The sequence below is a fragment of the Embiotoca jacksoni genome, unplaced genomic scaffold, assembly GCF_022577435.1.
Source record: "Embiotoca jacksoni isolate LCO1_2020_lvr unplaced genomic scaffold, fEmbJac1.0.p SCAF_133, whole genome shotgun sequence".
Classification (NCBI taxonomy): domain Eukaryota; kingdom Metazoa; phylum Chordata; class Actinopteri; family Embiotocidae; genus Embiotoca; species Embiotoca jacksoni.
Genome location: NW_027185267.1, coordinates 133,213 through 142,500, shown reverse-complemented (window position 1 = coordinate 142,500; position 9,288 = coordinate 133,213). Strand labels below are relative to the sequence as shown.

At 44.6% G+C, this 9,288-nt stretch overlaps 1 protein-coding gene across 2 annotated transcripts in view; it reads right to left on the bottom strand.

Moving 5' to 3' along the window:
* The window catches only part of palmdb (palmdelphin b), a 72,697-nt gene that overhangs the window by 19,656 nt on the left and 43,753 nt on the right, over positions 1-9,288 (bottom strand). The window lies entirely within an intron of this gene.

Genomic DNA, 9,288 nt, shown 5'->3' with positions numbered 1-9,288 from the left:
ATAACTGATCATCAGATTGATTTACTCTGTCTCACAGAGACCTGGCTGCAACAGGAAGAATATGTTAGGATTAATGAAGCAACTCCTCCCAGTCATATTCATTATCATATTCCTAGAGATTGTGGCCAAAGAGGAGGAGGATGAGGAGGAGGATGAGGAGGAGAAGTAGGCGGAGGAGGAGCGGCAGCAATCTTCCACTCAAGCTTATCAATTAATCGGAGACCTGAACTTCGTTGTTCATTTGAAATTCAGACTCTGAGTCTCTGACCGAACTGGAAAACACAGAACCGATTATATTAGTTGTTGTTTATTCATTGTTTATTATTAGTAGTATTAGTTGTTTATTTATTGTTTATTATTATTAGTATTAGTTGTTGTTTGTTGCCCAGCTGGTCCTGATTCACATTTTCTACCTGAACTGTGACTTTTATGATTTGGTGCTGAGTTCAGGTAACGTGATGATAGAACGACAGCCTCAGTTCTACTTTCAGCTTATTATTCCACTCGATTGGCTCACAGCATGTAAATAAACCCTGTCACCGTGGTAACCACTCCCTCCATCTGCTGCTGGCACACGGAAAGTACACATTTCATCGTATTTCCTCAAAACCCTGTTCTGTCAGACCACTTTTTATTAACATGTGAAGTTCCAGTAATGGAGGACAGCATGTGGGAATAAATCCCATCAGAGCAGATGTTTGTCTGATGATGCCGTGGCCAAGTTTAAGGAAGCAGTTACATGTTTATCCTCTTCGATGCCGTGTGTTAAAGCAGTGGAAGACATCTACGTTGATCTTAGTCCCACACAAGTGGATCATCTGGTAGAAAACACTGCAGTATCTCTGCTACAACTCTAGCCTGGTTCTGTTAACAGATGCTCCGCCCACCTCTGATCCTGGTTCTGTTAACAGATGCTCTGCCCACCTCTGATCCTGGTTCTGTTAACAGATGCTCCGCCCACCTCTGATCCTGGTTCTGTCGGAGGTTTCTTCCTGTTAAAGGGAGTTTTTCTTCCCTCTGTTGGAGGTTTTTCTCCCTTAAAGAGGAGTTTTTTCCCTCCTAGCTTATGTGGGAATTGTTGAATTGTTGGGTTTCTCTGTATAATGTAAAGTCTTGCTGTAAGGACTTTAATGTGTTAAGTGCCATGAAATAACCTGTGTTGTGATTTGGCGCTATATAAATAAAGTTGAATTGAATTGAATATAACCACATCATCCTGACAGATCTTATAGAACCACATCATCCTGACAGATCTTATAGAACCACATCATCCTGACAGATCTTATAGGACCACATCATCCTGACAGATCTTATAGAACCACATGATCCTGACAGATCTTATAGAACCACATCATCCTGACAGATCTTATAGGACCACATTATCCTGACAGAGATCTTATAGGACCACATCATCCTGCTGAAGAACAGATCAGGTCACATGTTCATTCATTCACACACTAGTGTAGTTTATTTAGACTCAGTCCCACATTCACTGTCCTGTTGCCCAGAAATTCTCCAACGGTAAACGTGGATTAATCGGCCGCGAAAAACCAAATGCAGTATTTCCTCCTGTTAAAGTAACGTTCGATAAAAACTCCAGTGGGAAAATACGAATGCTTTTCAGAACTGAAACTACTTATTTGCGAGGTGGTTTCAAAGATTTAAATCCTCAGTTTGGACTTGAGAGCCACAGACTAAATAGAGTGAAAGACTGCAATAACGTCAGCCATACCCTTTATTCACTTTATTTCCTGCTAACGTGGATTGACTGACTGATTGACTGACATATCCTCCACAACATGGTTCCCTGCTTGAATGGACTTAATAGACAAGAGAATCATGTGACAGATGAAGATAACGTATAAATTTGCACATCACAGAAATATCTCAGAATTTAAAACACATTTGAATCTGTGGACGCCATCATACTTCTGTATGTATCCTCTTATCAATTCAAAATTAAACAAAAATCAAACGTCAAAAACCTCCTCAGTAAAAAGTGTCATAACTATTTTCACACAATTACAAAAATGTCCTCTCTTTCCTCTTCTTTTCAAAAAGATGCCTCCATAAGTCATCATACATCGTCAGCGACAAAAAATCACATCCTGCTTCTCAGGAATGCGTATCTGCTAAAGGCTGAATGTACTGCAGAAAATAATGTGGTCAAATCCAACCACATAAAACTGTAGGACTGAAAACAATAGTCAGATAAAATGTACACATGCAGGTGAACTGCCCCTTTAAAAGTATCTGTTTCATCCATTAACATCAGTATGCAGGTCCAAACTGAACAGATTATTTCTATCATCATGAACATACCAAACACACACACACACACACACACACACACACACGGATGACTGCAGCCTGTCGATATACAGCATATTATCAACCCAGTAACTCTGCTGAGGCTTGCAGCATCCCTCCATTCACATCAACACCAAACACATGACGTGATCCCATCTCAGCAGCTGAAGCAGATAATGCAGCGTGGATCTACACAGTGTGGATCCATGCCCCGACAAAGGAAAATCTCTGTAAACTTTTAGATGTGTGTCTGTGTTTGTGTTCATGAACCTACCTGAGACTGGTGAGCTAACGCAGAGGGCTCTGCTCTGTTTCTGACTGCAGCCTCACACTGGCAGCTCTGCCTGGCTGCTCCTGCCTCTGATTGGATGGATGCTGGAAAGGGGGGGGCTCATGAAGCAACCAATACTTGAGCTTCCTCTGATGAAAACACTCTCAGGCTGAGAGGAGCTCATCTCTCCCACAGCGGGACTGATCCGAACCACCTGCTTCTCTCTCTGCTAGAAGTTAGAAGAACTTCAGAGTTAAACCCACATTTAATTATTGTGTTTTTTTTATTAAGTTTGGCTGGTAGTTAAAAGATGAGTTTGTGTTTCTATAGTTCTATAGACGTGTTTTCCTTCTTAAAACCATTTACATAGCTACATTAATTTTCTGTCGGTTGTTGGAAACCTCTATGAAAACGTGTGATTTCATTTAGCAGTGATTTTATGTTCCAGCAGTGTTTTGAATTTTGGGGATGAGCGGAGCCTTGATTCAGTTTGCGACACAGATTGTAACTGAATCAAGTTGAGTCCAATATTCACCACATTCTCCCCAGTACGTCCAGGAACTATCTGGTTCTTTATCTTCTAGATGGTCCTCCATGTTCTCCAGTACGTCCAGGAACTATCTGGTTCTTTATCTTCTAGATGTCCCTCCATGTTCTCCAGTACGTCCAGGAACTATCTGGTTCTTTATCTTCTAGATGTTCCTCCATGTTCTCCAGTACGTCCAGGAACTATCTGGTTCTTTATCTTCTAGATGTCCCTCCATGTTCTCCAGTACGTCCAGGAACTATCTGGTTCTTTATCTTCTAGATGTTCCTCCATGTTCTCCAGTACATCCAGAAACTATCTGGTTCTTTATCTTCTAAATGTTCCTCCATGTTCTCCAGTACGTCCAGGAACTATCTGGTTCTTTATCTTCTAGATGTTCCTCCATGTTCTCCAGTACGTCCAGGAACTATCTGGTTCTTTATCTTCTCAATGTTCCTCCATGTTCTCCAGTATATCCAGGAACTATCTGATTCTTTATCTTCTAGATGTTCCTCCATGTTCTCCAGTACGTACAGGAACTATCTGGTTCTTTATCTGCTTCATGTTGTTAGGATTCCTGTCTGCTCCTCTGTTTTGTCCCCAATCACCTCTCCTCATATTTTCTGTCATTCCCCTGTCTGTTTGTTTTGTGTCCCCATGTGTTCTGTGTCCTCCTCTCCCCGCCTCCTGTCACCTCCCGTGGCCACGCCCCTCACTGGTCTCAGCAGCTGCTACCACTCTCCCCTGATCACCACCTGCAGGTGTGCTGCATCTCCCTGATCACCTCCCCGGACTATATGTACCTTGCCCCTGCACTCATCTGGTTGTCATTACTTCTGGACATTGTGAGGGACAGGGTTTGAGGGAACCCACCTGGCCTTCTGGGACCCACCCCAGGAGGAGGCGACGCTCGGGTCACTGGTCCTCCAGTCCTGCTACGCCCCTGGTCTCTGGACTTGTAGCCGTCAGTCGCCACGAGCAAGCCTACAGCCCCGTCAGTCACCACAGACTCTCTGGCCACTACTGGCTCTCTCACCACCGCAGCTCCGGCAAGCGATCCAGACGCCATTCGGGCCAGGGAGTTGGTCCACTGGTTCCTACAGTGTGGCCTACTCAGCGGTAGTGCCGCTCCTCTGTTTCCTGTCGCTGGACAGGTCGTCAACGCCCCACCTCTAGCTCCCACTCCGGGTGGGTCGACGCCCTGCCTCCAGCTCCGGCCTCTATTGGGTCGACTCACCGCCTCCCATTCAGGTCTCCGACTGGGTCAACGCCCCGCCTCCAGCTCCGGCCTCCAGCTGGATCGACACCATGCCTCCAGCTCGGGGTCTGGAGGGATTTCGCCACCGCCACCGCCGGTCTCTGGCAATGTATCAAGAGAGGTCCCCCAAGCCGGCCCTGCCTCGTCATCATCCTCCGGAGAGGTCCCCCAAGCCCGTCCTGCCCTGTGGGCGTCCTCCGGAGAGGTTCCCCGAGCCTGTCCTGCCCCATGGACGTCCTCCGGAGAGGTCCCCCGAGCCCGTCCTGCTCCATGGCCGTCCTCCGGAGCGGTCACCCCAGTCCGTCCAGCCCTGTGCCCGTCCTCTGTTCACCTAGGTTTCCCTACTCATGTCTTGTGTTGTTGTGGTCCTCCGTCCCTCCTCCAGTCCCCCTCCTCCCGCCCGGTCCGGCCCAGTCTAGTCGCCGAAAGGCTCCCTTTGAGGGGGGAGGGTATTGTCAGGATTCCTGTCTGCTCCTCTGTTTTGTCCCCAATCACCTCTCCTCATGTTTTCTGTCATTCCCCTGTCTGTTTATTTTGTTTCCCCATGTGTTCTGTGTCCTCCTCTTCTCACCTCCTGTGGCCACGCCCCTCACCAGTCTCAGCAGCTGCTACCACTCTCCCCTGATCACCACCTGCATCTCCCTGATCACCTCCCCGGACTATATGTACCCTGCCCCTGCACTCATCTGGTTGTCGGTGCATTACTCCTGGACACTGCGAGTTTCTGCTAAACACCGCAAGGACTGCCAGTCACCCATCCGTCACCCGTCTGTCATCTGTCCGTCCTTCGTCTGTCTGTTCCCGTTCCCGTTCCTCTTGCTCCTGCTCCTGCTCCTGCTGCAGAACTATCCAGTCGGAGCCACCAGTTGGTTGAGTTGCCCTCCCGACTTGGAAGGAAATAGACACTGTAGGTGCCACCTTTTGTTTGTTTGTTTTAATAAAGACTGTAATTTGAACCGAGACCGCTAGCCTGTGTGCCTGCGTTTGGGTCCTGTAAGACACTCCACCGACATAACACATGTTCCTCCATGTTCTCCAGTACATACAGGAACTATCTGATTCTTTATCTGCTTCATGTGCCTCCATGTTCTCCAGTACGTACAGGAACTATCTGGTTCTTTATCTGCTTCATGTGCCTCCATGTTCTCCAGTACATACAGGAACTATCTGGTTCTTTATCTGCTTCATGTGCCTCCATGTTCTCCAGTACGTACAGGAACTATCTGGTTCTTTATCTGCTTCATGTGCCTCCATGTTCTCCAGTACGTACAGGAACTATCTGGTTCTTTATCTGCTAGATGTTCCTCCATGTTCTCCAGTACGTACAGGAACTATCTGGTTCTTTATCTGCTAGATGTTCATTCATGTTCTCCAGTACATACAGGAATTATCTGGTTCTTTATCTGCTTCATGTTCCTCCATGTTCGCCAGCACATACAGGAACTATCTGGTTCTTTATCTGCTAGATGTTCCTCCATGTTCTCCAGTACATACAGGAACTATCTGGTTCTTTATCTGTTTCATGTTCCTCCATGTTCTCCAGTACATACAAGAACTATCTGGTTCTTTATCTGCTAGATGTTCCTCCATTTTCTCAAGTAGGTACAGGAACTATCTGGTTCTTTATCTGCTAGATGTTCCTCCATGTAGTTTTAGTGCTGTTGAGTTTAGTCAGTGATATCGTCGGTCCAACTGATGCAACAGATCAGTGATCACCTGGTTTTTATGACTGACAGTTACCTGCTGCCTCTGGCGATGGTGTTAAAGAAACACTGAAAGTTTAAGAACTGATAACCCTCCTCTGTCTTTTGTTAGAATAAAATAAATATAATATCATTTTTATTCTATTTTTTCATGTTGCCAAAGTTCAACAGCAAAATTCCACTCACTGGAATACAGTGAACTATCTAACTTTGACTTTATTATAGCTTTAAATCTTTTAAATAAATGCGATTATACAACACATGGTATGGTGAAGTCAGTCTAGTGTGTCTATGACAGTTTGGATTGATGTTGCTGCCGCATTAAAAACCTTTATAGAAAAGTAATAAACAACTCTGTCAACAGGTTTTCATAATGAACTGAGTCACTGTTGTCACACATCAGAACCACAGGAGCTCAGTGCACCACTTCCTTGTGAAAAATCCTATGAAGAGACTGAAAGCCACAGAAACAATCCTCATGTCTTCAGTCAGTTGTAAATAACAGGCTGTCTAGCTGTAAACTGTGTGAAGTGCTTGTGCTGAAGTGTACATGGCAGCTTGGACTAGCAACACGTATGACGCACCAGTGAAGTGAAGACAAACAGAATGAGTGGTGAGCGTCAGGCTGATGAACACTAATGTGTTTGAATGCATTTCAGAAATGAAAACAGTAATTAAACAGTAATACTGTTCCGGAGGGAAGCGTGTTACTGACTTCAGTCCTATGAAAATAATGGAATATGAGACGTGCCATGAACAGCAGAGTTTTGATCTCAATGGGACCACCTGGTAAAATACTGTTAAATAAACAACAATTTGAAAAATAAAAACATATAATGCTGAAATGAAGCATGTGTTGATGTGCAGGAGAACAGCAGATGCGGAGGTTTGGTACACTTTTCCAGGAAATACACGACTCAGTGTGAATATTGAATTTCAGTGACAGTAATAACAATGGATGGCCGTGGTTTCTCACTTCTCAGGTTTTTGTTGTGCATAAGAAATTGCTGTTATATAAGTGTGCCCTTTTTTTCCACCCTCCTCCGTGTTTTTCATAATGCCACAGAGACACAGAGCGGGAGAGAAAGTAACCAAGGACAAGTTTTACATGTGGAACAGAACAACACTCAGCTGTCCGTACACACTTCTTACTGCCTATCACACACATGAAGACGTCTCATTAAGCTCCAACATTTAAGTCCTCTAGTTCTGAGGTTGCTGTCCTAAGACTGTTATCAATGTATGATTACTTTAATTTCCCATAATTAAACTCATCACTTTCAGTGATTGTAAATACAGAACACTCATATCAGCCCTGTATTTACATTTACTGCGACCTCTAGTGGTCGTAGTAATTATGACAAGAGCAAATCAGGTGAAAGAGTAAGAAGTCTTTCACCGAGGAGACCAAAAGTTAACGTTGACTTCTTTTAATTACGTAATATATTTAACGTACTTTTCCAGGTCTTAACCACGAGTTCACTGTTACAGTGAAGGTCTTTATGCCTGTTCAATTTAATTTAATGTAACTTTATTTATAGTTACAAATCACAATGCAACTTTCTTCAACTATTATTTCATACTAAAGTCATGACAACAGAACTTTACAACACACAGAGAGGAACCCAACAATTCAAATATTCCCATGAAAGCAACAGCTGGAAGGACGAACTCCTTTTTAACAGGACGAACCCTCTGACAGAACCATATCCAGAGGTGGAGAACATCTGTTAACAGAACCAGAACCAGAGGTGGAGAACATCTGTTAACAGAACCAGACTCAGGAGAAGATCTGCCTGGTCCAGGTGAAGGGCGGCACGGTGGTGCAGTGGTTAGCATTGTCGCCTCACAGCAAAAAGGTTCTGTGTTCGAATCCGGTCCTGGGCCTTTCTGTGCGGAGTTTGCATGTTCTCCCTGTGCTTGCGTGGGTTCTCTCCGGGTTCTCCGGCTTCCTCCCATCATCCAAAAACATGCACCTCAGGTCAGGTTACCTGGCGCCGTGCTAGTGGCAGCCTGCTGCAGCAGCTCCCCCCTGAGAGACCCCCTGCTGTAGTGAAGACATTTCCCCTCGGGGATTAATAAAGTACTATTAAAAAAAAAAAAAAAAAAAAAAAAAAAAAGTGAGGGGAGAGCAGAGAGAGAGAGAACCCAGTTGGCACCGTTCTCCAGTGGTCACAGTGTCTGTTCTGTGGTTTAGGTGTGAAGACATGTCAGTCCAGTAGAGGGTGTTAAAACGCTGCTTCATGTTGATTTGAGAGTCAGTGGAAACACACCTGTGGACCTGTTGTACCACTTCAGTATGAGTGCACCTAACAGGTTGTATTACTGGTGTCGGTGAAATAAATGAACATCACTGTCATCGTTAGTAATGAGGAAGTCTTTTTAATTGCAGAGGAACAGCACACCGTTAGTTATCTCACACAGCTGCAGCAGAAGTTCAAACATCAGCACGCCAAACTGAGCGCGGCCGTCGGCGCCTCGTAGCCCCGACGCGTCCTTCCACTCTTCAGCGACAGCCGGACAAGACCAGCAAATTTGATACTGTAGGTGGAAGCTGGGACATTGGTGTGTGACGCGTTCCCACAATGATCTAAATACAGCAATTCAACCATTCTACTGAAGTTATTATTACATTCAGCGGTTCTGCGTCAGAGTATTAACTTGTAATTTTCAAGTTCTTCAGTTCATCCCAGAGGTGTTAATGGTTGATGTCAGATTCTTCCACAGCAAACTGGGAGGATATATTTCTTCTTGAGCTTCTTTGGTGAACAGTCGTATAGTCAAAGACTAAACACACAACAAAGCTGGGAAGACACTGTTTCTGAACAATATCACTGTGCTGTATTGTTCAGATATCCTACATTTGAAGTCAGCGACTTCGACTAAACCCGGAAAACAGATCCAGACAAAGAGTAGGGTCTAAATCCACTTCCATTACTTTAGTCCTTTAGTGTAGCTCAGTAACCAGCATGACTTCATCTGTCTGTAGAGCATTGATGCAAGATTTTACCATCAAGATATCACATCTAACTCATAAAACATCTATAAAATATAACGTTTGAGCGTTACAAACTGTACTGTTTAGACTTGACACTGTGGCCACGTTAATGTGTAATGACACTAAGACTTCCATTTTAAAATGATGTCCACAGCATGAAGGACCAGAAACAAAGAAAGAGGAAATATTCACCCTTAAACCTGCTATAATCATTCCTTTTCT